This window comes from Lepidothrix coronata, unplaced genomic scaffold, assembly GCF_001604755.1.
Source record: "Lepidothrix coronata isolate B3197 unplaced genomic scaffold, Lepidothrix_coronata-1.0 Scaffold328, whole genome shotgun sequence".
NCBI lineage: Eukaryota > Metazoa > Chordata > Aves > Passeriformes > Pipridae > Lepidothrix > Lepidothrix coronata.
In genome coordinates this window covers 163,017-190,668 of record NW_016690508.1, presented here as the reverse complement: position 1 = coordinate 190,668, position 27,652 = coordinate 163,017, and the positions used below count along the sequence as shown (strand labels likewise).

The following is a 27,652-nucleotide window of genomic DNA, read 5'->3' as shown; positions in this document are numbered from 1 at the left end:
CATTTGTTGAGAAAAGGCCAGAAGTTCTGGTGGGCAGGTGATCATATCTTCAGCTTCCCAGGAAACTTAGCAGATTGTTAGCTTGGCACCCTAGTTAGCAAAACTCAGGAGAAAGAGATCAAGACTATACAGTAACATGAAATAAATCACCATCTGACTCGGAATTCTTGTGAGGGATAAGGACCAAAGCTACTGTGAATGAGACAGTTACCACTCCATGCCCAGGGTGAGTAAAACAGGTTAATAAACTTCTTCACAAGTTCAGGGCAAAAACTCATACCTTTCAAGTGTCAGTGATGGATCTTTGTGAATCTGCTTTTCACTCCTCCCTGCCAAAAATAAATACATTACAATCAGGATGCAGAAACTTACGGTGGAAAACAGTTATTTCTACTGTAACTGGAAAGTAATTTTGGTAATTCACAATCAGCTCATGAAAGAGAGTCAGTCTTACTTCTTAACAAGGTATCGATAGACTTAATTAGTATTCCCCTGAAGCTGGTTTTACTTGTGGCTGGTTTGTGACAATATCAGACTTCGACAAGTTAAACTGAGCTGAGCAAACTGGTAAAGGTGATGTGCCAGGAGAGAGGGGATACGTCTCCTTGAACAGTTAATACTATCCACTTTGTCAAAAAAAGCTGTCATCAAGAGATTATCTTTATTCTAACACATCTGCTATCGATTTACCCACCATGATTAAAAAAAAAAAAAAAGGTAAAACCCAACAAACCAACAACACACTACGCACCCTTGACACTGCATTCTGCTTTTCTAAAATCTTACTCATCTTCTCCTGCAATTATCCTTGTTACTCTCATTCACCTATTTCTACAACCCACACTTCTGTAACATTAAGGACATCCAATGGCTGTTCCACACTCCACAAAACACAGCTGTTATTGTAATCTTTATCCTCAAGACACTTTGACCATACAACCCTTTACTTCATCTTTCCAATTGTTTTTCTCTTGTACTAGATTAAGGTTAAAATTTCTCATCTGAGTTCTACAGACATTAATAACTTTCATTTTTACCCACATTACCTAACCACTTATTGTGTCCTCCCTTTTGTTTCCACAAACACTCATTCTTGCTGTAATACTCAGGCACCTCTCACACAGGAAATTCCATTATGCTTCTGCACTGCTCCCCAGGCGAAGATCATCTACACTCTGGAGGCTACTTCTTCCTCTCCTCCAACAGTAAATTACCAGACCAAAAATTAATCCAAATCCACTAAAACACCTCCTGCAAGACCACAAGCCAAAGCACAAATGATGTATGTTACTTGCCTTTCCTCACGGACGTGTTTGTTCCCTTTCCCTCATCACAGTCTATATGAAGTTTAAAATAAATACATCTGCACCTTTGAGATGCTGACAAGTTCAGCTGGACAGCAATTAAATGAAGCCCTAGAGCTACACTGGCCTCCAGAATAAGTTTTCCCTTTCTCTTACAAAAGAAAAAAATGCCCTTATTGGTTTTGAAATACAAAAGTACATGCTGCTATAGTAATACAGTTTTCACCCGATACCTTTCTTTTGCTACATATGATTGGAAGGGAAGAGTGATACACACTAAAAGATCAAGAGAACACAAAGATTAATGATATATGGAGAAAAGGGTACAAAAGGCCTAAAATATAATGCAGAAAGGCTGAAACATAGCATCAAAGGGCTCCCCTTCTCTTGAGCTGCTGCTTTTAAAAATCTAGTGAAAGCTCTTCACTTCCCTGGCTGACACAATGACAATATCCTCACCCTGATGCAATCTGTTTTCACTTCAGAGGGCACAGATGCAAGAAGACCAGAGAAGGAAAGGAAATAATGCTCTTAGGAAAACTCCGTTTTCAGAGTGACCATAGTTATTTGTTTTTAATCATGACAGCAAATGATGCCAAAGAAGACACAAATAAGGAAACTTTCGAGGAGGAAGGTGAAGGCTGAGAGAGCACCTGCCCCAGGCACTGGTTAAACATAAACCCAGAGTTCCTTCAGTGAAACAAAAGAAGCTTTCTGTGTCTCAGGTGCCTTAATGAAATAACCTTCTGAGCCCCAACAGCAGACTTAATTCTACAAGTTCTCCACTTCTTTGAACATAATTTCTCCTCCTCCTTCTCAAATCAGAGAGGTTTGATTTATTGGGTCCATCTCTGAATTCTGTTTTATTGCAAATACAACTTAACCCCTGCTTTCAAAGTCCCTTTGGTATCTCTCTACTATATCACAAACCAGAGCTTGCCTGTAGCACTCGTGAAGGTGAACAGTTTGGCTTACCAAGAATAACCTACTGGGATGCAAATTCCACTTGCCTTCTTTATATGCTGTCAGGTTTATGAGAGCAAGTGTGTCTACGCTTGACATTTGGCATAATTACTATTGTAAAATATTTTATATTCCCGTAAATTCAGACTACAACCCCAAAGCGCTTACAAACTAAGACAAGATGCAGAGATAATGAAGGAGAAAGGAGGGGTTGTAGGGTAAAAGTGTGTATAAGGAGGAAGAAAAACCTCAATGGAAAGTGAAGACAGTAAGCCTATTCAAGCTGTCTGGGACACTGCCTCATCAGTTTGAAGCTCCAAAGAGTAAGAAAAAGAAGAGCAGAAACAAGATGATGCAGGATACTGCACGTGGTAAAAGGGTATAAACAACTTGATTCATTAAAATATAAAGCCAAGAGGTGAAATTCTACATAGCATAATTCCTAAAATATCTGCTGTATTTCACCATTGTAGGAAGCATTTCCACTGAACTACAATAAACACTGTTACAATGGAAAATCTTCAGGGGTTTACACTATTCTTACCATGATTTTGACCAATGGAATAAGAGGAAGAATTGGAAGATATAAAACACCTTGATTCTATAATCTGTAGTTGAAAAACAGGTGGGAGGGAGGGAAGGAGAAAAAACATTAAGCTACTGCCTATCCATCACCACTCAGACCAAAAGCTCCACCTGTATAGGGGGGTGGGAGATAAGATTCCAAAATGAAAATTAATAGACCAAACCATTCTTGTAATTCACTTCTACATATAAGAAACAAAGTGTGCACTGAATGCAACTTCTTTTTGTCAGCTGCTTGGTAAGACGTGAATGACTACAGGACATGGAGGAACAACAGGCTCCTTTTCGCTAATACATCTGAACATAACGTATTTCTGAAAACACCTTTCTTGAGTTTTCCACAAATTCTTGTATTCCACTACTGCTACCTTACTTTAAAGCAAATGCTTTTCCAAGACCAAGCGCGATCTGTGTTACACACAGGTATCAATCACAAGAAAGGTAATAGTATTTATGACAGTTTTTCTAAAGCACATCCAAAAAACTCAAGACTACTTGAAAGGGATATGTAAGCACAATCTTTGCCACTCTAAGTACTACCCCTAAAACCTCTCTTGTTTAACATTTCTACTCATTCAATTGGCAAATTTCACTATGAGCCTGATTTTTGCATAGTTAAAGCTCATCCAGGCATTTTTAATTTCTAATTAGTTTGCACTCCATCATTACTAGCTGAATGCTACAAAAATCTTTGACATCATAACCTCATAAATCTCAGAGAACAGAAGAAATGCTCTTTGGGGAAGGGAACTGTTGATAAGACACTTCTTCCGCCATTGACTGTACTCTGTCAGCTGTAACTATGTGCAAGTATCCACAGTTGCAAATTACACAAAACATGCATCTGAACTACCCTTCCATGAAATTATTTTCTTTGGTAAAATGATAGCCACAGGTAGAAAAGCTGAGAAGAAAAAAGTGTCTGAAGTTGATCAAGCATCCTGTTTTTGTTGCAACATACAATTATAATTTAAAAATTTAATAAAAATAATCATCTTGATGTACTCCACCACCAAGCTGCAGAGTGTAGGTAACATCCTAACTGCAGAAAGGACTTTCATAGACTTATCCATCCACCACAAGAATCTGGAAAAAAAAATCATTAACTATTTCGGCCTTGAATGAACTACAGAATTAAATTCCATATTGCTTATACATAAGCTGAGGTCATAACAAACTCCATTCCCATGCAAACTAATGACAAGTAAGAGGCATTTCAGTTTCAATCTAACATCCAAATACCTGATGTTAGATGGTTGCTGCTGTTTACAGACTGATCACAGTCATTACATTCCTTCATTGTTCACCAGGACCTCTCATTACATGCACTGTGAGGCTACTGGGCACTAACAAAATTGCAAGAAAAAAAGTGATTCCATCTTTGAACAAAACAGAACACTTTACAAACATCAATGACTGGAATATAACCTCTCTTACACATGAGGAACAGTGAGGACAAGAGAAGATTAAGCAACCTGCCCAGTAACACATGAAGTCCATACCCATAGCAAATGAAGAGAGATTTTTCTAGTCTGACTCTTCTAGTCTGACAAGATACTCTCTCTACAGTTTGTGGATGGTTTTGGATATTTCTTTTTCCCTCATTGATGAAAAAACCCAACAGTTAGGTACCTTAAACTTGAGGAAACAATGGTGCTTACTAAAGGAGTAGGAATTGCACGCTACAATAAATGCTTTATCTTCCAAAATAAGAAAAAATACTGGCACTGCCATCACCTTTAGGTGTGTCAGTCAAGTATAGGCAATACAGGTTTTCCACTATACATGCTGAAAAAAAAGTTCTCTTCAAGAAAACAACTGTGTCAGTACTGAACTGAACAGACAAATGATGGCATTAGGATCAAAAACATAATTCCATCAACTTTCCCTATTTCTCAGAGATCTAACATGCTGAAGGAGCCTTACTGAGCTGGGCAAGCACTATTATATTGATTGGAGCTGGAAAGACCACTGCACAGCAGCGGCTCTTCTGATCCTCTGCCCACCTTCAGTCTCTTTCCTGACCAAGAACAACAAAGTCCTTCTTATCCTGAAGCAAGGGTCTTCCATAGTGAAATATATATAAATGTCTGTACACACACCTAAGCACTTCCTTCTCAAATAGGTACATTTTTATTTCCTGCTTTAGAAAGCTGTTAAAACCTGCTTTTTAGCAGTCTGATTCAGCTGCAATACATTCACAGCTGCTCAGATGCACCAGAAAATAGGGTGTGCTTTTATCCAGAGCTACACCAGTGTAACCACAGAACTGCAGCAGTCCATGTAAGAAGCAGGGCAATGAAGGAAAGGCAACTGATGCTGCAGTAGCAAGTGAATCCAGACAGATGGTTTTTTTTTGCATCTGCTGAACTGCTTGGTAGTGCCCATGCTCTGGAATCCTGAATTACACGAAGCCTGACTGAGCACCCTCCGCAAGTCGCACCAGCAACTAGAACTAAGACTGCAGAAAGGAGTTTTCTTCCCATTCAAACAAAGCCTGACGAGTTTGTACAAACTCAAATTCTAACTTCAGAAGCTGGAAGTTTCCAAATTGACCAAACTCAATAAATAAAGAGCTTAATTCCTCTACTTATTAGTGTGTAGAACTTGCAGATACCTACCACATGTACTCTTTGCCAGAGTGAGAGAAAATGGATCAAGTGGCAGCCAGTGGCTTAAAACATGTAAGTTTGGGAGGAGGGGAAGCATCCCAAACCTTTTAACTGCTAATAGTCAGTGCCACCTATGGTTGATGTTGCAGAAAGAAAGATTCAAACAATGAAAAAAAGGTGTTTGGACCTTTTAACAAGGTTTTTCAAGTGACTTCAAGAGAACGGATTAGACAACATAGATAAAATCTCTGTCTATTCTAGATCATTTACTACAATTGCATTAGGTATAATCGTGCTAGTACCAAGACCAGGTCTCAATCCTCAATATGAATTTATAATGAAAACATCTTAAAAACACACTAAAAATTTTTAAGCACAGCTTTCTACTTTGTTATCTTACCACACATGCCTCCTCAAGTAAGACTGATCACGTTTTTATTAACAGCTCCATTTCAACTATTCAATCTGGCTCTGTTGCTGCAGATGCTTCGTCCAGTGGTCAGGAGAATGATGCCAGACCTGATTTCATCAGGTCTTGCAAAATCCTCCCCCATCACCCCAACAGAGTATCACCAACAAACTTAATTTTCAGGGAAAGTTAACCAACACAATAGACAAAATAATTCCCTCCAGAGGTTTCCCAGCAGTCTCAGTTCAGTACACAAGGCCATTAATTACACAACTGCCTTTAGCATTAGCAGGAATCTGGTAGCGACAGCACCGCTTGAGTTCAGGCTGCCTTCGGTATCTGCACAGAAAATCTATTTACTTAGAGAAGTTATGCAACACCTCCACTTCCTCTTTTCTTTACTATGGTAGAGCTTGATAATGGAGGGAAAGGGGGTAGAGATGGGGAACAAGCATTTCACAATCTCAAGCACGGCGCAGCTACCTTTCAAAAACAGACCTAAACTGGAATTCACCTCTAAAATCTGCCCAAATTGATGATAACACTCAAGCACCAACTTTTACTTAAGACTTGATTAAGTATTTCCAGACAAAAAGTGGTTACACAGTTAACCAATGCTGGAATCAACTGCTTGCCTCCAATGTAAGTAAGAATGGTTTTTAAAATCTGATTTATTTGGTTGGGGGGTTGTGTTTTGTTGTGGGGTTTTTTTCCCCATTTGGTGTCTTTTCCACCACCCCACCCACAATATAGCAGTCTGCCCAAGGCCAAGTTGTATTCCAAAAATCTTATCAAGATTTTAATGTTATCAGCCATTTTCATTCAGTAAAGTCGGCAGTAAAAAGTTTTAACAAACTGCAAACATCCTTTTATTTTCCACTGCAGGAAGGAGACGGAAAATCACGAAAATCTCATGCTATTGAAGCTGATATATTTCATGGCACTAAGAAAATCATGATATCAAAAACACAAACTTATCAGTCCTCTTTTAACTATGACTTGAACAGTCTACCTCATATCTCTATCAATAGACTGAGAATTGACAAAAAAACCCCAACAACAACAACAAAAAAACAAAAACAAAACAAACAAAAAAACACCCACCAAAACAAAACCCCCACAAACTCTCAGAACTGGCTCTTCCAACAGAAGAATTATAAGAAGTCCCAAAGCAGTCATGGCAATCTTGACTGGTAAAATGTTTTCAAGGACTTGAATTTAATCACGTCATTCTTTTCCTCTAATCATTTATCTAAAGTCATAACTTGAATTATTTATGAACAAAATTTAATTGCATTGAAATGCAGTATTGCCCCGTATTTATCTAACACCTTCTTCAGAACTCAACTTCCTGCCACTAACTGGTTAAAATCTACAAAGAGTCAATTCAGAATTTGAGATAAGATTTAACCATTTCTGCAATACTGCTGCAATTAACTTTCAGAACCCTGTAAATGGCAAAGTCCCTGGATCTTGAGATCTGCTGTGTAAATCATGCAACCATTTTTACCAACTTATCATTACAACATGTGTTTATGTTTTGTTTTGTTTTGTTTTAAAAGTAATTCAGGGGGAAGAATAACTCGCTCACAAAATATTTGCTTTGAATAAACAAGTTTTGACTAATGAGTTGCAATTAGAGTAAGTAGGCACTACCTGAGTCCAAACAGTCACGTCACAGAGCCTCCCTAACTGGGGTTCTTCAAAATTTTCTTAGCTGTCAAAGGATCTCGAAGATCAACAACTTGCAAGCATAAGGCTGTATCCACACACTCTTTGCAAGGTGCAAAATGTAAGCTCGGGGGTACACTCAGATAAATACACTGTACATCTATAAAGTGTTAATCTTAAGACAGCAGGGCCACATGACAGAAGTCACTATTACAGTGTGCAGGACTGTTGCTCAGCATACAGCATTTTCCAAGTCCCTCACTTCCTTAAAGCAACTCATTTACTTGTCACCTGCCAGGACAAAGAGTAGAGAGAGGATTTCACAAATACCTCTGTGGCTTGTGCGTGGTGATAACGCACCAGGAAAGATGGATTTTCATTTTCTCATCAAGTTATTAGATTAGGTTTACACGCAGATCTGAATGCCCAAGAGGAGTCTGCCACCTGTCCTAAACTTAATTAGTCAGGAATGTCTGCATGACAAGAGCAGATACTTCAGATGTTTCCCAGTGACCACAAGCAAACATCCAAATAATCACCAACACACTTTCAGTGATGCCAAGAACGAAGCACTAAGCACGGCTCTCTGTGAAACAGCCTGAATTTTATTAATGGAGTGCTTCATACTTCCCATGAAACACAGGACTGACATCAGCTGACCATCTATAAAACCAGAGAATCAACTATGTCAAGTCTACAACTGGGTTAAGAAAATGAAGAGCACTAGGTTTCTCATTAAAAGATAGGTGCATATTTACACATTACTAGGAGGGGTGGTGGTGGTGTGTATGACAGATGCGAAGACTCAAATCCTGTAAGACTTTTCCTCACCTTTGTTCTTGTTCTGTTTATCACAGCAGCACATCTAAGATTTGCAGGTTTTTATACCTCCCCTCACATACCCACCCCCCCACACACATAGGACCAGTGCAGCAGACTAAAAACTAGGAAAAACCAACACATTTTCATTTAAAGAGGCACACACATCCACGTTCAAGTATATTTCACATTTACCATCTTGCTAAAAGCTAAACCAAAACCCCCTTAAAACATTAATTACAATTTTATCTGTGCAGGTACGAAGTAACTACTGACACTGAAGTGAGTAACTGAATATAACACAGAGAATTCAGTTAATCATCTCCTTACGTTGCCATTGGCACATAAATTTGTCTCATTAGCAGGGGCTACTTAGTTCGCCGTAGTAAACAAAGCTGCCGATACGACAGCCTCGCACACTTTTCATTCATTCACATATTTTTCTTTACTTAAGACTTCTAGCATGTGCCATAGAAGAGCCGAATGTTAAACATTCCTGGAGTGTCACAATATGTAATACAATAAAACAGATTACAACCATACCTTTCTTTCACAGCAGTGGTGCCAAGCACAGGTACACTGTAGCAATCAATTTGTTCTGCAGACAGTAAGGCTTTCATAGAATACTAATGCAAAATCTCTTTTCTTTCTCCTTCGACTTGACTCCCCAATGCCTGGGTCCCGACCAACACAAGGAGGAGGGCAGAATGTCTTCTGCTGAGATAACCACAACTACTAATCAAGTATACGTGTACAAGGGCACAGGATTAAACCTCCACCGGGCTTGACTCGGGCACTGAGAGCAGCTAAACACATGCACAGCAAGGTCAGAATTAAACACATACACACGCACACACGCACGCGCATCTACTTGAGTGAACTAATTTATCACACTTTACCACTGACGGCTTTTTACCTCGGGGGAGTAAAATTACATCCTGGTGAACTGACGAGGTTCAGACACAACAGCTTCCCACAACAAATCAGATCTCTCGGAAAAGGGAACTGGGCTCTTAGGTGAATGTTCCTCTCCCGGCTTCAGAGAAACTCAGTGTCTGTATGTGCGTGCAAGTGTTTGTGCACATGTGTGTGCATGTGTGTGCACACACGCGTGTGACACATCACTAGGCACTGGCTAAACCAGAACGACAGCAGTGAAGTTCAAAAACAGGCAATAACTCCTTTTCAGAGAGTTCTCTTTCTGATTATCTTTACCTCTTAACATAATCAATCTATCAAGTCTAATTACTCCAGAAGAAAGCATTTTATTATTGTCTAACATAGCAAATGTCAAACAAGCTGTTCATTTACCTTGAAGTTTATTAGCATAGAAATGCAAAACAAAGATGCTCTCAAAACATTGTCACTTGTATTCATAACATTTTTGAAAACCCACTTAGCAGGTTTTTATTGCCTGGCATAGCTGGATACTGTATTAGTTCTTAAAACAGGCAAGGCTTTATCTTAACTGTATCACCCTTGAGCTAATACAAGACTTTGTCTTTAAACATCCAATTTACATTTAACTTTTCTCTTTGCTTCTCTTTAAATAAAGACTTTCCCACATTCCAGTCAGCTCTACATATGTGGATACATGTGTTTTCATACAGGCTCATACACATGCTTTTCAAGTAGGAGTGAAAAGTGAAATACTGAAATTTCAAAGCAGGGATTTCCCCTCCTCCTAAAGTTCTGCCCTGTCATGCATCCTTCATGGCACTTTCCCTGCAGTACAGGCAGATGTACATTTTCCCAAAAACATTGAGATGAACACTATAAATTATCATCGACAGGGTTTTAAACCACACTGCTTTTGCACATGATCTGTATTGAGAAGAAAACACTGCACCAATGCTCCCCCAAAATAACATCTGGCACTTTACCTAGAAAAAATTAGCGAAATATTTTTGAAATACCAGTGGCTTCACAGAGACACCAGGAAAAAGCAGCGTTAATCAATACTGATGAGTTTGTCCTTGACATACTGACCGTGTCATCGGGCTATTGTCATGTGATATCATGTCATTTCCCCACCTGGCTCATGACCTTGTCCTTTAAATGACCCAAAGCTTCCCTCAAGTAGCAGGAGGCCCCTCCCCGCTGCCTCAGCAAGGTCGAACGGGTCAGCGTGTCCTCATCTATAATCCACCACCATTTGTCAGCAGGGAGGCTGGAGGAGGCAGGCTTGCTACAAGGGGAGAATGCCCAATTAGGCAGCTGTCACACAAAGCATAGGCTGCAAAATTATCCCCTGTCAAAAGAAAGAGCAGCTGCGGGTGCCAATTACAGCAACCTTTCAACCCTTTAGGTACTGGAAACTACACAGAAGTAAATGAAGTACAATTAGTGATAACAAATCGATGAATTAGGACAGTAAATTAGAAATTACTAGCAGGTGAGCTTAGGTCTCCCATAATATTAAGGGCACAGCACACCCCAGGCAAGGGCAGGAGCATACAGATTTCACAGAGCACATCAGTTTTGTCTTATCCGTGTCTTTCTTGTGTGGAGCCTGTTTTACTCTGTCGTCGTCTTCTCACAAGCCTTGCCTGAGCCAGACAGCACAGGGAAAGGGAAAAAAAGCAACCCAAAGAGGAAAAAAGTTGTAATACCAGATCTTCCCTCTTTATCCTGGCAAATGCAGTTTCCTCCTTTCTCAGAAGGAGGTCCTCAGAGCCAGCACAGTCTCTCGAGTAAGCACACTCCATCTGACATTTGCTGCACCTCATATTCCAGCTGAACAGTATTTACCCCAGAAAAAACAGATGAAACAAGAACCAAAACAATCAGAAGTAATAAACTCCTAATAAACTCCCAGTAAGTTTTATGTCATTTATACTTGAAAAACTTAAATCTCTGTTAAGTGCTACACTTTTGATTACAGGGGGAAGTACAGGGGGAATTTCTCCACATTTCAGTTCTCTGATGGATCGTGCAGTGGTATCTGTGAGCACACACACAGCGCCCAAAGTTTGCCAGCAAAGTTTCTATTCAATGATTTATTTTTTTTTTGCCTCTTTCTCTTTGGTGAACAATTCCCAAGTATTTTTTTTACCCTCCCTACTCTGTCAAGCAGACAATCTGGAAAGTTATTGTGTGCTGGTACCAAAAGGCAGGTCCTACAGACCACAGTAAATCCAGCTTCTCCTCCTGTGTGTAAGGTCAGGGGTGCCCAGGTGAGCATTGCCCACAGATACCTGAAGCTCTGCACGCCCAAGCAACCATGGAAGGGTGACCACCTGGCATTTACAGAGTAAGTAGACTAGAAAACAGAAAAAGGAAAAAAACAGGAGGGCAAGATTAAATGTATGGATAATTAACATACAGCCACATCAAACCATGGTTGAAAACAATGATACCAACTCCCTTTGTATTTAGGTGCTTTGAGGCAACGAGACAAACAAATCGGAGGAACAAAACTCAAATTCCAAGATGCCCCTCTTTCCAGCCAGCTCGCAGTCATTTCAAACTAAGCGAGGTTGCCACTTCGTGTCAATTTTCTGCTTTCATTTCCCATTCCCTATTCTACCATAATGTTCTTATGCCTTGCAGCCACACTGAGCACTGAGGACAGGAGTCCAGATTTCTCCCAGAGGCAGTTCTGAAGAATACCTGTTCACTTGCACTGTCATTCATACGTGTACTCACACATGCATATATACATATTTATGCTAATACATTCATCAAAATATGAGATGGAGTAGAAATTAAGGCACTGATCTCCAACAAGCAATTTCCTATGGCTATCGCTTGATCTCTAGCCAGTGAGTATTTCACTGTTTAATTAAAAAAAAGAGAATACAAATCCTGCTTTTGTAATTCTGATAAGAGAGAGCATAATAGAACACTAACTATAAATAGATGTAAAAATGCTCATTTAACAGTAGTTGCAATAATGCTCATCAAGTCTGACATTTTCCTTTGAGTAGCATATGGAAACTGTAGAGTACTGAAAGAGTTAATGTGTTTAGAATTCAGTTTCCATCATACTTGGGTGACTATCTCTTTAAATAATTTAAATCCTCTCCATCAACTACAAAGCTGTTTTGAAGCCATTTAGCTTTGTTCTTTACATGTGTTCTAATTAAGAAATGACCTTGTCATCACACACACCAGAAATCCTGGATTATTTCCTGCAGCAAAAAAATCTACGAAGCCAAAAAAATAAAGCCAAAAAGAAAAAAAAAATATACACTTCTTCCTCTAGTGAGGAACTGAGGAAGTAGTTGGTTGGCTGAATGCTGAAGCAGTTTCACTGCATAATTTTTGTGTGTGTGTGTATGTGTGTGTTGTTGAATGTCACAGGGCGGGTTAGTGTGACCTTGAGCTGCATCAGCAGCACAGCAAGGGTCGAGATGCCTGCAGGCGCCCTTGTACTGGATTTGCAAGACAAAAACCTTCAAACTGGCTGAAGGACATCTTAAATCTCTTCAAAGGTTTTCCGAACTAATCTGGGCTGCTCTTAGCCGGATCTGTGCCAGTGTGAGAGGCAAAATTAAAAACAAGGTCTTTGACAGGATGTTGTCTCCTCTTAACCCTTGCCGTGCAGGAGGCAGCGCATCGCAGGCGTGCTGGAGAGACGCTTTATAACCCACCGAGGAGCACAGCTCACCCAGCAGCATTCTTTCATAACGAAATTATGTAAGCCACCATTTACTAGGAACGGTGCTGTTACTCATACCGAGCACCCAGACGGCTCCCCCCCCCGCACAGCCATCCCCATCCCTCGCCTCCCCCGCAGCTGAAAATGTCATTTTTCCAGCACGCTGCAGGGACGGGCCCAGCTCACCGGCCACAGAGAAGGTGCTCTGTGCCTCAACCCCCAGCCCCTCCACTAATATCCTGGGTGAAGATGCTTTTTCCGAGTGAAAGTAGCAGCACCTACCACGGCAAGTTGCTGCATGTTAAGGCCAGGCAGGTGATGAGGAGGAGGGTCAGGAACAGGCAGAGGGCTGCTGTGGCAGGCACCAGACGCGTTATGAGAAGAAATTAAAAAGTGACCACTTCTCACCTTAACCTGTGATTTCCTTCTCAGTCATCCCGAGCCAAGAAGGAAGCAGAGCTGAGCATATTAACATGCAATGGGTCCACCAGGAGTTTGAGAGCATGACTATATGCACTGGGAAAGAGAAATAAATAAACTAACCATCCGGCCCTGCCTACTTGTAACTGCTCATCATTTCACAAGTGACACAGAGGCTTTCTAAAAACTTGAGTAAGTATGCAGAGATAATCTCTAGGAAAGGCCCCAGGAACACATGGTTACTCTATGAAACCACAAGTTTATCCAATGGATTTGGCAGCAATATTCGAATACAACTATCATCACATCGAAGGGATGGGCGCTTTCTTCAGAAACTTATTTGCACACAGAATCTCCAACTCCACCTCCAGTAAGTGTGTGCCAACTAGGAGTAGCCTTCTGTATGTTTAATTAGAAAGCAACATGGATTCCTATGTCTGAAAGTGCAGAAAAAAACATCACCACCTTCTCTCCATCTGTTTTAGTGATGGTATGTTATTGGTCATATTAAACTGTCAAATTTCTACAGGGGGGAAAAAATTAAGTACAAGTGGGTTAAAACAACCTCAGCTTAATCGAAAAGAGCCAGCATGACACTTCAGAACTGTCTTTTACTATTTCTAGGATATCCGCCAGGCAAGTCCTTGAGGAGATGAGGAAGGAGTCACTCGTACCAGCAGAGGGTGTTGTGATTCTTCTCTGGTTGAGCACTAAGGGCTTTCTTTTAGTCTGGTTTTGTACAGTCATTTTTTAAGTACTATAATCTGTTTTACAGTAACAAAACATATTTAAGTTTACTAAAGAAGGACGCAGCTTTGGCAGTTATGTCACAACTGCTATAACACTACCCTCCACCTTCTACTAAAATAGATTCACTCCCTGACTCCCAAGAACCACAGCTCTTCTCATGAAACAACCTCCTTGTTAGAAGGCTCTAACAATTTTAAGCGTTAGTTTTCAGTAACATCAGTGACGGTGCCTTCTGTGTCAGCAGAGGAGGAACTTGCCCCATACAGATGCTTTTCCAGGGATGTACCAAGGTTTCCAAAGCATTTGTTATGCCTGGACAGAGGGCCAAGGTGTTCCCGCAGCACCTGGATGTCAGAAGAACCCCTGTGATTACTCAGAGCGGTCTCAAGGTGTGCTCAGCCACCTCTGCTCTGCAGCCCTGGGGGACCAGGAGGCTAGAGGGGGCACACCACCTCAGGTGCCTTCTCCACCACATCAGGGACTCTGGCAAAGGGAGACTGAGCAGACTCACACACGTGTGTTTACCGATCTTTCTCCAGAAAGGTGTCCTTTCTGCGACCTTTGAATGACAGGATACCATACAGGCAGCCAGCTGTGGTTTGTTTTTTTTTTTAAAAAAAAAGGCAAATAAAGTTTAGTCACTTAGCCTATTACACAATTATTGCAGTACTGGATCCTACGCTGTGTTTCCTAAGAAAACCCTCCATTCTACCCCAGAGTTATCAGGAAGAGGGATTAGAAGAGACCAGTTTAAGTAGTTCACATGTTACATGTTAGCCTAGCAGAAAACACTAAGATGTACTTTTACAGTATGCACAGCTGACCGTGCAACATCCACAGTTTCCTAAGTTTCTCCAATGTGTAACAAGACAAAAACCTATTACAGGTTTTCCAAACACCAAGTGTTGTGAAAACCCCCAAAACAAATACAAAGAACTCCTATTGCAATATTTCAGCTGAGCAGGGTGATTCAAAGACGCAACGAAAGCTTTCAAGCCACATAGTTGTTGCTGCCAAGTATGGGACACGTTGTGTGGCTCTGCCAAAAGCAGAAGCCAAAAGCCAAAAATACAAATTAGCAGCTTGCTTCCAGCGCCACAACAGTCCAGTGAAAACTTTCCAAATCAGGCTGTCCCTAGGAGAGTCAGACAGAAGGAGTGAGTGCAATCGCACACCACTCAGCCACCACTCCAAGCCTACAGCAGCTACCAGCATGCCCACACACCCAAACCACAACCATCACGACAATGTAACATCTGTCAAGTTGGACAGTCACTCATTTCTACCCATCTGATGAAAGTGGTCTTTGTGGCTACAATTTCTCACAGATGGCAAGTTGTGGAGGGTTGGGTTGCTCTCTGCCCACCTGGTTCCCTACACAGGCGTGTTCACACCAGTGCACGCAAGACATAGAAAGGACCAGTCAAGCATTTTATAGACTATCCAAGTACAAGTTGCCCACTCAACCTTAATTCTGCCATTTACTAACTGCTGATTCTGACGACACAAAGTTCATATTCTTCAAGCATAAGCCTTATTTCCTACACAGTGTACCTCTGTGCAGCAGAAAAAAAGAAGGAATAAAGGTGGCAGAACCTAATATAATGTAATCTCTTCCTACCTGAACCTCATTTTTAAATAAAACCATACTTGCTGAAGATGCTATTGACAAAAACATTCTCTTGGGAGCAACCACAGATACTCCCACTGGTACCAGTATTAACGACAAACAGTTGAAAAATCATCTTGTGACTGACCACATCTCCCAACGTTGCTGACCTGACTTCCCAGCAGCACCCAAAGCAGCCCCTGGTCTAGCACCAAACAAGAGACTTTTCTAGAGAGAAGAGTTGTAGATTATGATTCTCATTACTATACATTGTTATGCTTTTTGTGAGCTACCTATAGTATAAAGCACAGCTATTTTTAAGTGCAAGTTATGTAAGGGGGGGGCTACTTATTTTAAGCAACATGACTAAATAGATAATTTTATAGGCTGCTCTTTACAGTGCTAATATACTAATACATTATCAGTACTAATATACTAATATATTAGCAGTACCAATATAATAAAAAAGTTTTCATGAAAAAGGAAGCAGCACCAGATATAAACTAAGTACTGAAATAACAGCTAAAACATTAGCACAGATAAATCTTAGAATGGTTACGAAGAAAGAGAAAAACATACCTGAAAAATAAAAATAAATACTATTATGAAATACTAGGTACATCTTACTTCATAAGAAGCCTTATCATTAGCATATTCAAGTATGCTTGATACAGCTGGCATTCTTATACTAGTATGCAATATACTACTTATACTAGTACCTAATATATTAATTAACTACTACTTGAGAGTAACATTTAAGGGCAAGAATTATTAAATAATGTAGACTAAAGTGATCAAACAGAGCAATCCCTTCCACATCCACAAAGGAAAAAAAGTCTTATTAGATAATTAGCGTTTACATAGAACTGCATCCAGCTCCAGGGTTCCCAGCACAAGAACGACATGGATTTGCTGAAGTGACTCCAGAAGAGTCCACCAAGATGATCAGAGGGATGCAGCCTTTCCTATGAGGAAAGGCTGAGAGAACTGAGATTGTTCAGCCTGGAAAAGAGAAGGCTTCAGGATGACCTAACTGTGGCCTTCCAGTACCTCCAGGGAGACTGCAAGAAAGATGGAGAGGGACTTTTTACAAGAGCCTATAGTGACAGGACAAGGGGGAATGGCTTCAAACTGAAAGAGGGCAGGTTTAGATGAGACACTAGAAAAAGATTCTTCACTATGAGGGTGGTGAGGCACTGAAACAGGTTGCCCAGAGAAGCTGTGGATGCCCCATTCCTGGAAGGGACAGGGCTTTGAGAAACCTGGTCTAGTGGAAGGTGTCCCTGTCGATGGCAGGGAGTTGGAACTCGATAATCTTTAAGGTCCCTTCCAACCCAAACCATTCTGTGATTCTATGATATAGTTACAAACAAAATGATCTTATTCTACTGAGATCTCAATTAATACCCAGGCATCTTCCACTGCTTGCTAGTAAAACCTGATGTTTAATTCAGGTTTCCCAACAACTCTCAAATACAGCAGCAATCTTCTGCAGATGTTTTGTCAATAGCAGTAACTTCCAAATCTGGGGACACCTTTCCAAAAGGTGCATCTCAAAAAAAGTGAGGCTGACAACCTGCACAGATAGCACTACTCATTTTGGGGGGGTTCATTTCCTGCTTCAGACATCTCAGACACCAATTTAAGGACATTAAGGACACTGCATATTACATATGCTCATGAATAGGTTTTATTCTAATATTTAACTTGTGTCCTGATCAGGAATTGCATGAGCATTTGCAGAAGAATAATGACTGTATCCGTGTTTAAGATTGAATGTGTTTTGCTGAATCAGGACCCTGAACCTTAATGCAGGTTTTTCTCATTGCTGTACCAGTTTATTTTATTCAGTACAAAGCCACCAACAACCTTTGAGTTCTTCTGCTCAAGGTCATTTTTAACATTCACAAGCACAGCTTTTTGGCTGGCTGCAGAGCACAGAATTTTTTAAAAGTGCATTTCAGAGCAAAGTGATGTCTGGAAACATCTTTTAAATGGTGAAAAACACCCTTTAAAGTTACCTTAATCAGTTGCCTTTTAATAATTCTGCTTGGCTACCTTTAATACCATAGGCTCTAATTTTGTCTTCAATCTCTGCACCCACCCATATCTGGAAGGTATAAACATGATATAAAAATCAGTTCCAACTCCTGCAATCTCCAAGTCTAAGCTACACCTCCCACTCTTACCCTTTGAAGGCATCCAGTATAGTTTGAGGTCCTTGAGCTCCTTCCCCTGTTCCATCAGACACAACATTTTCTAAATTTGCACTTAAAAGGAGGGGTAGGGTTGGGAGCTACCTTCATTCAGCAATAATTTGCAATATAAAAAAAAGTCCAAAAGTTTGTTTATATTATGCTTTATAAAGTTAAACAAGATTTCCTATTCCTCAGACATCATCTTTCATCACCCCAACTAACCTCCTCAAGCTTCTCTATCACTTCTTTCTTCTTATAATTAATGACGTGGGATTGAGGGGGGTGATATAAGTAAGCACTTATTTTATTCACACATCTGATTGTGCTGTACTAAATATTATTAATATTTTGTCAGCACCTGACTGCTAAAGAAATATCACAAGCCTGGGGAAAGAAAACAACAGTGTTTTGTGTTTTGGGGTTTTTTTTAGCAGTCATCATCACTGAAATGCTACATCACCAATGTTCACCTTCAAATACTTCTGTTTAAATGCTCTTGTCTGTGGAAATCTCAGATGTTAAAAAGCAAGAAGCAGCATACTGATTACAGACAATACAGCTAGCCATGAGAGGTGAAAAGCTGAAGTGGCTGGCAGGCAGGCATGTTTTGTATACCTGCACTGTATTTCCACATGTGTGCCCCTACATTAGACATGTCTGCTTTTATCCTGGTACCCCAACTACTGTGAGAAGAGAGTAAAAAGCTGACAATCAGATAAGCCCAAAAGAAGAGTGAATTATATTCGTGCAGTGCCAGCAATGATCACGCTATAATACTGTTGCCATGTGTCCAACAAAACAGCTGAAGCCAACAGTGTTCAGCAGCAATTCCTGGTTATCAAGTGTATTTGGGTACTCAGTTGCCAACAGCATTTCCTTCTCCAAAACAGGCTTCATTTTATATTCAACAATACTAATTCCTAGGTCATACAGTGACTCAGACCTCTCCTGCTCTCCAGCCAGCAAGAGTGTCAGAAACTCATCTACCACAAGCCTTCTCTTGTCATTTGGTTATTTCACTTTACAATATTTTCAATTTAGAATTGCAGGTTCTTTGCCTTACACTCAAGCCAGGGATTCCCACTTTACTGCATGCATCTAAATTTACAACATATTAGGCTCTCTTTTTTTTAGCCTTAGAAACTCAAACGCTTATGAGTCTCTAATACCTTCCTAAGTTTTAGACCTCTTGACTATTTCTTGGCATATAACTCAAAAGTGGTATCAAATCTCACATTAAAGTGAATAGAAACTTCAGTGCAAGAAAGTGAGATTTATCCTGTTTCTAGTCAAAGCCATAAGCTTAAGGATCACTTCCTTACTTAAGAACTAGTAGTGTTTTAAAATAAATAATAACAATAAAAATAATAAAAAGTAATGGAAAGTTCAGTTCTTAGGCGATTATCCTGAACTGTTCTCCCTTTCTGAGAAACATTAGATAGACCCTCTTAGAGACAAAGCCTCTCATTTGTCTTGTAGCAAACATAACCCCTCTACTCAAACACATTTCCTTTATAAATGAACACACTCATAACACTTCATACTCATAACAATTTTTCAAACTACAGCACGTCTTGCCAAAGTACTGGCTTAGGAAAATACAGAGCACACTAAAATTGCTCTGCTTTTTCAGAAGACACATTAAGTTTCTATTTAGTGCACACCACAAAACATAATCCCAGTTTGTCAAGGTGTGAAATGGTCCATCCAAGTTTGTCTAATTCTTAATAGTTTGCCACTAGTACAATTGTTACCACCGCCACCCCCAGGCTGACTGATTTAAAGAATCAAAAACATGAAGCTTTCACAGATCTTTTAAACGCACCCAAAGATTTCAAAACATTTACAAAACCTTTGTCATTTTTCAATTATTTTCTTTTATGGATGACTAACAGTATGTCTGTGCCAAACACAGACATAAAACGTATTCTTCAAGAGGCATGAATCTACACAAAAACACAGATTTGCCAAATTAAAATCCTGTAAGAACAATTATTTTCCTCAAGCACAAACAAAAAGCAACTGAAAATTAAATTTTCAGCTTTCCAAACTTTCATTAACATCACAAAAAATAGTTTGAGCTATTAGAAAGGTACATAATGTATACAATCATAAAAAATAACATCCTTCCATTATTCCATCCTTCCTGCCGTACAACTGCACCACTATTGAGAAACAACAGATAAGCAGAAATGCAGCACTGGGAAAAGGCAAATTGAGTACTAGTTTCCAAAAGATAAGAGATGGAATGTTGTGGTTACTACTCTAACTTTTTAAAACAGTTGTATAGGTAAATACAGGTTGTCTCAACTTTCCGTGGTTAATGGATCAGCCCTAATAGGAAGAGAATTGACACACAACTCCAAACCTGTCTTCCTTACTATGTTTATGAGTTAGTACTAACAAGCATGAAACAAAGCATCAACAACAAAGTACTGACCACTGAAAAAAGGACCCGATTTATTTTCCCACAAGAACAAAATTAACATTATAGTACCCTCCAAAAGCATAAGACAACGAACAAAAGCAACTGTACAAAGAGTTCACCTACACAGATGGCACTATGTCATGTATCCCAACATCACCAAAACGATCTCCCATGCTCACAAGGAAGCCTTCTCCTCTGATCTATCACATTCACAATCTGAGTGTAAAGAATGGACAAGAAATGTCTGTGGGAACAACCTCATGGAAAATTTCCTTCTCTTAATTCTCTTCTTATGTATAGGGTTTTCCACAGCAGGAGCGGTTTGGTTCTGGAATATTCATGCTCACTACCACCTGACATCAAGGTTCATTTATCTGTGAAAGAGTCTCCAAAGGATAATAAAGTAAAAGCCTGAACACTTGCAAGAAGCATGTAATAATGCAGAGAAGCAGTAAAGATTACTCCCGCCCTAAGCAAAGGGAATAAATAGATAATTGTGGAAAAGAAAATACTAAGACCTTCCAAAAGCTTGCCACTTAAGAACACAGGGAGAACCCGGTCTTTAAACAACCATCAACATTTAACATGTGTCTTTCAAGGCAAGCCCAGTCAGAAATGCATATAAACCCTTTTTTGTGATCCAAACTAGAACGCCCAAGCTGCAGCTTGTTGGCCAGATCCAATCCACTGTAACAATTTATCTGGCCAGCCGCCCACTCCTTGCTGTCCTCCCCAAAGGCTAATTAGATATAGGAAGGAAGCAGGCAAGGGCTAGGGGAATTACTCTCACATCTGATTTCCCACTGCTATGCTTCATAAGAACCTGCAGCCTCGGCTCTATCAAAAAACTGGGCAGGAATTACCATGCAGCAGTGATGGTGCTCATGTAAACTGTCACATGCCTGCTAATACATTTGAATTTTGCCCCATGTAGAACAGCCAGTCCTGTGTCAGCACGACTGCCTATCGCCTGCAGGTTTGTGTAACAACACGGACATGCTCCATGTCTACACACGTTATCTGCAGTCCAGCCCCTCCATGACAACAGTGGCCCCTTGGAGAAATTGAACCTTAGCTCTCCAAACCGACAGGTTTCACACCGAACCAGGCAAGAAACATCTTAAACTGGGGTGAGTTTCCTCCTCCCAAAACAGGAACAGTTCACAGAGGAAGGCTCTCCATGCTTACCAAGTAACATTTAGCTGTAAGTTGAGAATGACTGCTAGCTGCCACCACAACTCGATCAGGGCATGCATACTAATGCTCTTGGACTGCTGCCATATTATCCATATATGTTTTATTATAGCTCATCTCCTTAATGTGCAAGACATTTATCTTTGATTCTTTCAAAATGAGAAAGAAAAAAAACCCTGATACTGTAGAACTGGTTTTAGCACTGTGCAGACCATTTAAATTGGGTCACTGTAAGCTCTTCAAGCAGCTGTTTCTTTGTCATCACATATAAGTAACAGCACCAAGTCATTTTTTGCCTTATTAACAAACTTTTCTGAACCGTAAGGGCTAGAATTTCTAATATCAATCAGGTAAGCTTCTAGATACAGCTTTTCCATTTATCAGCAGGAAGTTTCAAAATTAAAAATACAGAAGAAGAATTTTGCCCACCGAATCATCCTCTTTAACCTTACAACAAGCAAACGGATCGTTGAGTACAAAGACAACAGTGACTGAACCTGAACAGGAGAAATCTAATCACATGAATCAACCTACCGGCTTCAACGCTAGTTAGTCATGAGGGGGGGACGACAGATGGATGATGGGACAAACACAAAACTTGCAAAATTGAGTCCACAAATTCAAGGGCAGATCAATGCCCATGACTGACACAGAAAAATAAGCAGGTCTCACAGACACCAACCAACCGTCATCGGAAATGTGAAGATATTCCTCATTCCTTAGGTAGGCAGTGGAATCAAGGAATGCAACTGAGAAACAGCATCATTTCAACAACAATGAAGGCTCGCTGATATGTGCTTTTCGAACAAAGGTACTGGACTGTATTATAATTTAAAAAATGAAACTCTTTCTCAATGATTTTTTTGAGGATGAATTGCATTAGATGTCCTGCAAAAACATGTCTTGTCCTAAAAACCTGAGAATTGGTGGTGTGAAAACAAAAATGAAAAAAAACTTTAACACAACTGAAATGCATACTTAAATTAACTTGACCAATTATTCACAGAAACTTACCAACCCACATGAAAACGGGATTTGCTACTCTTTCATAATGATAAAGAACATGTAGCAAATCCTTTAATCCACCCATCAAGAAAACATCTTTGCACTTCTCAGTTGTTCGAAACAGGAAATAAATCTAATAAAGCACTTTAAATGTCCACAGCTTCTAAAAGTAATACTTTCTTACAACCACTAACATGACATACAAATGTCCCTCAATGTCATGCACCAACGCAGAAACACTGGTTATGTGTTACACGTGTTCTACACACCACACTACCAATTCCAAAAAGATAAACTGCAGGAAAGGGCCAAAACCTCTCTACAGCTTCAGTTATGCTCCTCCATCAGGGCAGTTAGGGTTTCAGTTTTCAGTAGTCTGTATGGGTTCACTGAAAGCACAGTACAAAACCTGGACATGTTTTGAACTCTGATTTCTGGGTCTATCACTTGTATGGTAGAAGTGGGTGAGCTCTTTTCCTTTATCAGCTGCATATGGCATTTATACTCTCCTACCTTCTTCTCTGTTCCTGCTCTCCCCACACCCAATTTGTTGCCAGAGAATGCATAGCACAAAACATCTCCACACTCTTTTTTAAAAGAAGTTTAACAAGCAATCCTTACAGTCAGCTGAACTTGATAATGTCCCTATAAGAGATTTTCCCCCTCTAGTCAGGTGTCTAACTCTAGTTCTGCGAATGTAAACAAAAATGCTGAGTAGACAGTTTTCTACTCTCAAAATTTAGGAGAAAAATTCATTTAAAAAAAAAAAAGTTCTAGGAAACTGCTCCTTTGAGAAGGAAGCTATGCCAGATGATGAAGGTGCTTTTTATGGAGGCTGGCAGGTTAAGAGGCCAGCCCTGGGGTCTGCTGGTTGTCCCCCCTCTCCAGAGCAGCCCCAGTACAGTTGAGCACCTGGGTTACTCCTTTCTCTCCTCACAGCCAAAGAGAACAGCAGAAACCAAACTGCAGTTACAGTTCTCCAAGTTCTGTCTCACATTACAGAACTTTTGCAACAGGCATATATAGTTGCAAAACTTTCAACGAAATTCAAATTTTTGCAAAGCCAAACTTGGCTTTTCATCACCAAATTATTCTTTTTCTCCTCTACATTTCTGGAAAAAGGTAAGAGAAGCAGTATGTTTTAAATAATCCACGCACCAAAAAAGTCAAATGGATACAGCTGTAGCAGGCAAACAAGAAAAATTACTGGTTCTCATTTTTGAGCTAAAGGAATGATAAAAATGCCAACAAAACACCAGAAAAAAGGTGATACATGACCTCAGACATTTGTAATGACCGGGTTAAAGAATCCATGTTATTTCTCGTCAGGAAAGAACATATTCTGAGATAAGTTAGAGATTTTCAAAGTGCTGATTGAAAATACATTAAATAGATCAGTCCTGCAGAAGTATTTAATGCCAAGGGTGGTGGAATAAACTACTACAGGTGGTGACTGAAACAAAGTTTAAACAAGTTCAAGAAAGACCAAAATTAGTTTCCAAGTTAATGATGGAATAGCAGCTTCAAATACAGTCATGCTGCTTTTTGGTCATGCAAGGTAAATCTTAATATTGCACGCCATCATTTTAGTGCACCTTCTAGGTCTTTAATATTGCACACCATTTGCCTTTTTTAATAAAGCAGGTTGTACATCCATTTTATTAAAATATTACAGTGATTAATCTCAAAAAGGAAACACTGACACCATACCACTCATGCATGGATCAGACCCGCCTCCCCAAAAATCACATTTTATATGAATTCAGGCCATCCCAGACCTCAAATATGACTGAAAGGCATTCTGAAAAGGATGGTCCCTGGTATTACAGCTCCCCCAAGCTGAATCCCACATATCCAGCCAACTCTGATGTCTTTCCCACATCATTTTCCTTCCCTCTGTTACACAGGAGGAATCATTACGCAGTCCACGCTGTGAGACTATTTCAGCTTTAATCTGTGCCTGCAAGACAACATGAATACAGACACACAGGGCTACACTGAGCTTGGACACTGTCAGAAGTTTGTCCTAAACTCTCAAAACATTTGATGTTCCTTTTATCATTTTCAAGACCTAACTCAAGAATAAACCTCTATGAATATGCCTTGAAAGAGATGCAGAGGGTATACAGCAAAGTAAACAGTGCTCAGGCATAGGGTATAAATAAAAGGGAAAAAAAATCATTAAAAAAATTTTAAAAGAAAAGACAAGGATTCAGAAAACAAAACAAAGAAAAACAACAAAAAAGCCCCACTACACAGACAAAAACATTAAGAGAGCACATCATCCCAAACAAACAAATAAAATAAGCAATAACAAAATGAAAGGCAAGGAGATTAAGAACTAAAAAAGTAAATCAGATTTAATCCAGATACTTTTGGTCAGCCATGTTACATTATTTCCTACATTTCAATCTGCACGCACGCACTCACCCAAATAGCTGTATCTTAATCCACACCAGTTTGGTTTTGCTACTCAGCTCCAGATTACATTCTTGTCCTTCCCAGAACTGAGAGACTTTGATAGGGTTTGGTTACACAGCACAGCTCATCACCCTGTGCACTTTCTGGATCAACAGAGCCACCTTCTCTCAAACCTCTCCAACCTTCCCAGCAGGATCATCTTCAAACCCTTCAAAGTCAGTGCCTGGACCACTCACAGCCCCAGTACAAGAGCAATTCCTCAATGGATGAAGGTCAGAACACACATGAGGATGAGGACAAGACATGGCAAGGGCAGGGGAGCAGGAAACATGATAAAAATACTGCACGAACAAAAGGAAGGGAAAAAAAAAAGTGATGTTTCCACATATGGAGTGCCAATTAGGAAAAAAAAAAAAGTGAGAACCACCTCTTTAAAAATGTAACTTTAGGCTTTAAAATACATTAAAGGAGGAGAATCAGCCTTACCAGTCAATTAGCTAGCTTTACTGGGTATGAGCTTTTTTGAGCTAGCTTTACTCGAGCTTCCTCCAGCTCCACCCTCCCCCCAATCACAGTTTCATTGTGAAAGAATTTAATTATTATTTTCATTACCAGATGCATACATTATGAGCCTGCACAGAAACAATGAGCACTTTAAGAAAATAAGTGTAATAATGAGAATGATCTGTTTACATTTTTCTGCAATAAAAATGAAGACACTTTCAACAAGGCTATTTTTTAAAAAAATATACTTGAATAAAATAATTCATAATAGTCATAACACTAAATGTGACACTCCTCCTTTTCTTAAAAAAGAATTAGTCCAGTGCCTTAAAATTTTAATACATAATAAAAAACCTGTTCTGATTTGATTTTAAGTTCCCTATCAAAAATGTCCTGAAAAATTTAACTTGAACGCATTTCACAATGACAGAATATTAAAGCTTGTTTTTTTGGTTCTTAAAAAGCCATCATATAACATGCTGGTATTCCAAATAAACCACCAGAAAATTCGAGAGGAAAAAAAATAAACGGATATTTCAAATGAAGATACATGTATTTATTTAGTCAGGAGTTTTGCAGCATAAATAAAAATCTCAAAGCCATGAACTAATAGAAATACATTTTTATGGATACAATACACACAATGTAATGGTAACATCTGCATGTTACTTATAGTCCAAAATTGCTTAGCAAGAACAAAACATGAGTTCTTGTGCTATATGTGGCCCAATCTAACAATACAGAGCAACACTCCAATTTCACCCAGGAACCAGCTTCAATAAATCATTTGCTTTTCATGGCCCACCACACACGCGCTGGGTGATTTACAGGTAAGCACCAAGCCTGTCACCCTGTGCTCTCCAGTAATAGTGTCCCCACGGAACTCCCCGTCTGACCACTTGTCACATCTACCCACGCTCACCTGTAAATCAGTCACTGCTGGAGGGGGGAAACTCAACAGGCCACTACTCCCAGCTCTTTGAAGTTCTTCCTGCTACGGAGCTGGGCGAGCCACACACGTGCTCATGTCTTGCCAGCGATGCTGCAGGACTTAACCCACGGCTGGTACCCATGTGCACTGACACAGGAGGAGGGAGGAGTCTCGACAGGTTGGCTTCTGCTGCCCAGGAGGAGATGGCACGAGGGCAATGCCCTTGCAATGCTTCAGCATGAATCGTTAGCCCGACTTGGGCAGACCTCTGGATGCCCTGGAATGCCAACTTCCATTCTGAAAAGGTGTTGAGTCTTTACTCAAGTAGGATGGAAGGCATCTGACACTTAACCACAAGCCATAATAACAGAGCACCTTTGTCTTCCCATTCTTAGATGTGGATGCCAAGCCAGAATTCACTTGACCAAATGAAGATGTTTACAAGTGTAGGTGTCGGTATCTGAACAGGTCATGTTAGTCTTCCTTTACAGCCCGTGGGAAGAACTAGGCTCTTCTACTGAACTCATGTCTAAAGGAGGTCAAATGAATCACACTCTAAAAGTGCCTGCTCCTGTTCCCTGCCTGGCAAGAGTTCTACAGGATTCCCGTTTCTCTTAGCTGAATAATATCAGGTCTTCCCCCCACCTTTCACTCAAGAGTTAGACATTTATAACACAGGTGAGACAAATCCTGCACTGCCCTACGACCATCTTAATCCTCTCCATTTAAAAACCAGCAGCAAAACACTGATTGTGTAAGTTCTCAGCATTTCCCCCTCAATACCCTGCTCCTGGGTAACACCAGTTCTTCATGTAACTGCTTTTAGTTACATGACACCAACTAATGCGATTATTTCAACATTATTCATCAGTTTGAACTTATTCCTTCAGCACTTTTCTCTTCAAATGTCACAGGTATTGCCTGATTCTGGGTAGTAACTCTTCTCATTAGCACAGAAACTTCCTTTCTTTGTTACCAGTCTTCAAAAAAGACTTACCAAAAGATCTTACCCTTTAGGTGTGACCTATATATTTTCTTCTACTTTACTTCCTTAAGCCTTTTTTTTCATTTTGTTTTACACTTAAAAAAAAGTATTATCCAAAATCTGCCGAAACCACTGAATCTTTAGTTGACTTTGAATCAAGCTACCTGATTAAGTTTATCACCTTATATCTTTTTCCTTAAGAGTTCTCATTTTTATTGGATGGTCAAGAACTAAAGCTACC

The 27,652-nt window shown here is 39.9% G+C and overlaps 1 protein-coding gene across 5 annotated transcripts in view; it reads right to left on the bottom strand.

Moving 5' to 3' along the window:
• Positions 1-27,652, bottom strand: part of NRIP1 (nuclear receptor interacting protein 1) — a 75,595-nt gene that overhangs the window by 23,484 nt on the left and 24,459 nt on the right. For 3 of the 5 annotated variants that reach the window (XM_017838202.1, XM_017838204.1, XM_017838205.1), the window contains exon 3: positions 281-329. The exons of the other annotated variants lie outside the window; for them this stretch is intronic. The gene's annotated coding sequence lies outside the window, so the exon portion shown is untranslated. The remainder of the gene's footprint in view (positions 1-280; positions 330-27,652) is intronic. 5 annotated transcript variants of the gene reach the window in all.